Raw genomic sequence first — 6,000 nt, forward strand, 5'->3', positions numbered from 1 at the left:
TGCGATATCATTCTTTGGCCATATTCAAAGATGGTTTTAAGTATCTTCAAAAAAAGTTAAAATTGCAAATAATTTCAACTTTCAACTAAAACTCTAACTACATTGTTCTCATTTACCTATTAAAACTTAATTGTAGACCACAAAAGCCGCATTCAACTTAACCCCGAGTGCCAAAAGCGTGAGCCCGAATAACTTCAGTAACATCCACTTCTACTGGCAAAATGACAGTTAAACACTAACCATTTTCACTCACTAAGACATGGATGTACTCACGATGTACCTCACAAATATTTAGAATAAAAGAAAATCCGATTATCAATACAACGCGCTTTACGACCATCTTGTTCACCGCCACGCTAACATTTGAGTGAATCACCTTCGAAGTGATATCAGTACAACCTATCTATTGTAAAGATGCAGCGGATTGGTATTAGAAATGATTCATGCGATGTCTTCAGATTTAGTAAAATGTAAGAAAAGTTGCAAATTCAAGGGAATAGTTTCATTATGCAAATATACCCCGACAGAATAAAGAATATATTTTTTATTGCAAAAACTACTTAAAGTGGTCACCAACACCGATAATAAATTTAAGCGATGCTAAATTTATTTTCGGCTAAATTAAGTATAATGATGAAGTGGTGAAACACCAATTACTTACCGCAAATAAATCTTCTAGCATTATGAGTTATAGAGAAGAGAGATTTCAGTTACCATTAATTTGCGAGACAGCACTCACCGCACTGACCAGTCTCAAGTCCACCTATGGCTTTTTTTTTCAATCACCGAAATTTTCCTTTCATTTCAGTTTGAGCGCCTCCTAAGAATGTCACTCAGCGATCGTGCGGCTTCGGGGGCCCGAGCAAAAACGACACTATATTCCCGGCAATAACAAATAAAATCGCATTTTAAAGGTGCGATTTTTACCCCTTTTCAATCGAGCACACTTCCGTTCTTATCCTCACTACGTTATTATTTAATTATTTTCCAAGTTCGCATAATTTTTCCCAATTTTTTTCACATTTTCAGTCGAAATTTGATCATATTCGCGAGCGAAACGAGAAAGAACACGACGACGCCATTAATATTAACAACTGAGGAGTGATTTTTTAGCTTTCAAAGCCTACTTACATTTAACGCTAAACATATCATAGACGTTCGGGCCCGGGGTTAAATAACTCCTAAGCTTATTTGTGTGGAAGTAATATGTTAAAATGGCAAATTGATAAATATTTGCTTCAGTTTAGATAAAAAAAAACTTAGTTTCAACGCTATTAAAATACCAATAGCAAAAATGATTTTAGAATGGTCAAAGACGCTTAACTTGATAACGCATCAGTCGAAGGTAACAAATGAATTTCCAAAATGTAGGGAATGAAAAGCCCTTTAAAATGATGCATGAGTTAACTCCCTTTACCATTTAAGATATTTGAGAGGGTAGTCCTGTAAAGTTAAAGGGTTGATAGAGGCGCAGTGAATTTTACAAAAAAATTGTTTCACTTTGATAAAAAAATCGACGTGATCTGGTGATTACAAAAAAATCTATCCAATTTAGAAATAAGAGAGGTAGGAAGTTTTCAAATTGATATCCCGTATAAATGCCTTTTAGCATATTTAAATTTCCTAGTACAAATGAATCACCTTGCGGGGTCACCTAAATAGATTGTTATTATATCAGCTCTAATCAAATAGTATTGTCTAATTTGGAAGATTGTATTTGACTTCCATTATCACAAATCTAGCATCTTTGGTAGCAAAAAGAAATTTTCGATGTCTTTTAAAGTTAACTGGTTTCATTTGCGGGCGAACTGGTGTTTTCCAACTTCCTAGTGAATGCCCCTCCCTGTGAAACTCACCGAAACTTTTTCCATTGCACAATCACATGTCTTATTTCTCATTAGATAGATTTTGGTATGGAAATAATACAGAACCATCAGGTAAAAAAAATATTCGTCAAGGCTAATAATACTGCTTATATTGGAGGTCAAATTCTGGTACACTCGACTAAGCCTCTGTGCTTTCATCATTTCGAATTTCGTGAATTATATGAAATTTGTAAAGACAGTATAATACATACTTAAAATTTGTTAAATAATTTATTACAAATTGCTGATTGAAATAGCTTTTTACAGAATAAATAACCAAAATTGTCCTCATCAACTTCATCTATCTAAAATGGAAACTGGAATATTTAAATAGAACTGATGATCACAAAATTACAAATTTTGAGTGAAGATTTCGGGAAATGTGATCTGGATAATATGAAATTCAGAAAAGTAATTTTTAACTACCTGTATTTAGCTTTTACTATATAACAACATTTATTGAATACATGTCTAAAGAAATGTACAACACATAAGTACAGGGTGTTAATGAAATAAATTTCGTAAATTTAAGCAATGATTAAGAACATCATTTTAAACAAAAAATGTTTCGTATAACAAGGGTCGTAAATATAACCATTACCTTAAAAAACCAAAAAAACATCTTGTTTTAACCAATTTTCCTCTACACGATCAAAAATTCCTGGCATATTAGTAATACAATCCGCAGTAGTGAAAATACGTTGTCATAATTGGTTTTCATGCCTTATTTTAGCAGCGTAAACCAAATTTTTCTTGAAACCCCAAAAGATTAAGATCTGGAAATCTGGTAAACCAATGATTGGGACCATTTCCTTTTATCCATCTTTCCTTAAAATTATGATTTAAGTGCTCGACAATTAGACGTAAAGAATTAATTTTCACGTGGGTATTGTTAATAACCCGGAATAAATTCACGTACGGCTCGCCCAAATTAACTTCGAGGGTGAGGTGTTGTGTGTAATGACAGAGGAAGCATTCGAACAAAGAATGAGGTCACACTAAAATATTAAAAGTATGGAACAACATACGGTCCAGACAAATGTGAAAACTAAGAACGGTTTTATCTTGCCCTTTTTCATTATGCCCTAATGGGCACTATTTATCCATGGTACCAGACGTGTTTGTACAGGATAATATGTCAGATAAGATGTGGTAAAATACAGATGACCACAGAGTAACGTGACGTAAACGGCTACATAACTCGGATATTATAACGTTAAATAGACCTACCTGTTTACGGCGCATCCGATACTTTATTGCTTTACCCACAACGTTAACTTGGGCGACCCTTTAAAGGGTCAAATTTCCAAAGTTTAGTGCGGCATTGCCGCTTAAGGTTAATTTTACTGCTTGACTCGTATTATTAGTTTAAATTAAGTTTTAAATTGCTTTTAACAATGTTAATGCTGACTAATTTTAACTTTTTTGTTACACGTCAAACAATTAACCTCTGTCAAGTAGGTCTTTCAACATTTTATTCACATTTGAAACTTATTATAGTTTTTAGGTTACCAATTTTAACATTTAAATTTTAAACTATTAGACTTTCAACTCCTGACGTAAGGAACTTTTTTTGTTTAAAATTATGTTCTCGATCATTGGTTAAATTTACAAAACTTATTTCATTAACACCCTGTATATGAGAATAAATACATAATAAGCATTTTGTGTTAAGGTTACTTGTACATCATTAGTAAAAGTAAAATATGACATTAAATTGAATAGCTACTAGCGAGTATGTTATAACGTGGCTAATCACCTGAAAATAAGAAAAAAGAATTACATAATAAATATGGATACGTGTAGAAAATTTTGATCCCTATAGGTTAAGTAGGGTTTTTCCAGAAATTAATTAATTTTTAGACTCTTGTAGAGTGATGGTTTACGATTTATATCACATAATAACTAATACTATATATAAAACCACCGTAGAGACCTTCGGAATTTGTTAACGGACAAATGTTATCGATATCTGCCAAGGCAAAGAAACTCAAAACATCACGACAATAAGGAATTAATTGAATTAGTGTTTATTTAGTGAGTTTTTGCGAAAAAAGTGCATAAATAGTACCAATAATTTTCTTTTGTTTTACTTTTTTCCCCTCTTACTTATTTTTTTAATACGCTTTATAACTTCTTCCGCGATTATAATTCTTGTTATCATTTTTTACAAGTGTTAATAAAAGCCATTGAAATTAATTTGCGATGGATGGGATTTGATCAATATGTGGTTTCTTATCTCAAGAAGACTTAGAAAAAGATATTTTAATCACAAAACTTTAAGCAATATACAGTTTTAGCAATTTACGTGAGAATCCAGTGATAAGGAAGCATATGGGAGCAGTGGCATATCGTATGTTATGTATAGAAAAAATTATCGTAATTTTAATACTTTTTTAAAAATTTTATTGTATTATCACTAATTTTTTCATTAAAAAACTAATAAGTTTATGTCTTATGTATATAAATACGTAAGATCATCAGATTATCATTATCTTTAGGAAAACAAAATAATTTAAAACTATAAATGTACGTGTTTTATCAATATAATATTATCGTTAACCTTTTGGTAATGCCTTCATCAAAGTTTACTCGTTAAGTTTATGAAATATAAACCAAAAGATGAGATAGATTCATAACTTTTAAAAATTCGAATTCTTAAGTGGGTGTAAACAAAAAGTTTAAATATCATAATAATGTGTAATTGAATTATTTAAGGAGTAAGTGTAATAAGTTGGTGAAAAAGTAATCTCGGGGATATTTCTATTTTGAGTTAAAAATTATACTTTACAATTTCAATTCTCGAACTATAATAATAAGATCTAAGTAAGCAGTACAATGGAGTTGGGTGGCCCGGTATGAAAAAATCACATGGGACAAAATACCATGTGTTAGGCTAACCTAAAGGTTAAATACTAAATAAAATAGAACTTACCGAGGGAATATTTTTCTTTTGAATTTCAAAAATATCACCCGGGGTCAGTACTGGCTTGTAGAATGTTAGATTCTGAATTAGTATTTCAACCTACAAAATAAAGTTTCGCTGATTTATTTATTGTACTCTATAATATAAATAATAATCATTTTCGTAAATAGACAGTTGAGATATAATAGAAAGGTAAAGCTGCGGTCGAAGAGTAGTAAATTCATCAATTTGTTTCCCTATATTTTGAAAATACATTAACATTTTTTAACCATGGAGAATGATCATATTATTCCAGATACATGCATTATTGAACTGCTTGTTTTACTATCAGATTCTTATGTATTGTTTGGAAAGTGTATCGCATACTTACCAGATATCTTTCCTCCGTTGTAAGTCTAGTAGTGGGATACTTGTATATATATGTTATTAAGTTGTCACCCTAAAAGTATGTTTCTATTAGTTGATTTTAATTAACCTAAACCATATACAAGTTTGGAATGAAATTAATATGACATACATATTTCGAGTTAAAATCATTAATTGGAATTAATTTGGAAATTTATTGTCACATTTTTCATAAAATAATTACTATATTCGCATAATTATGACAACAATAAAATAGACTTTATCCCAACCTCCGAACTTTCAAAAGACTTTATGAAAAACTGGGTCAGACTGGTTCACTTCCTTCAAGACCCAATAATAGCACGCTAAAAATTGTGACCGTTACAATCACTTTGTAGACTTTTACGGAAAAGAAAGTATCTTCTACACCAGTTTATGCCTGTTCAAAACTTGTTACTAACGGATTTTTAATCCAGAATGAATTTTTGTAGATGTAGAGAAACGCCTTTACAAGCTTAACTTACTAGACTGCGCGTGTTCTCATCTCAATTCAGAGAGATCAGTTAAACACTCATCTCCCGAAGGTTGAATTTGGTTTTCAATTTAGGAATTTTTTTGTACTTTATATTTTTTTTATGCACGATGTGTAGAAGGTGAGTATATCGGGCATGGATATTTTGTGAATAATAATAGATACAGAATTGGTTAAATGAGAGTTATATGGTTAAAGTTACATATTCGTTGAAGTAGTTTGATGATGCATACGGATCTGCAAAATTATTTTTGGTTTTTCGAAATTTCATTAAAAAAAAAGAAATAATTTCGAATTTTCTGTTCTATTTTTTTTATATTCTTCCAATGTAG

Source organism: Euwallacea fornicatus, chromosome 25, assembly GCF_040115645.1.
Source record: "Euwallacea fornicatus isolate EFF26 chromosome 25, ASM4011564v1, whole genome shotgun sequence".
Lineage (NCBI taxonomy): Eukaryota > Metazoa > Arthropoda > Insecta > Coleoptera > Curculionidae > Euwallacea > Euwallacea fornicatus.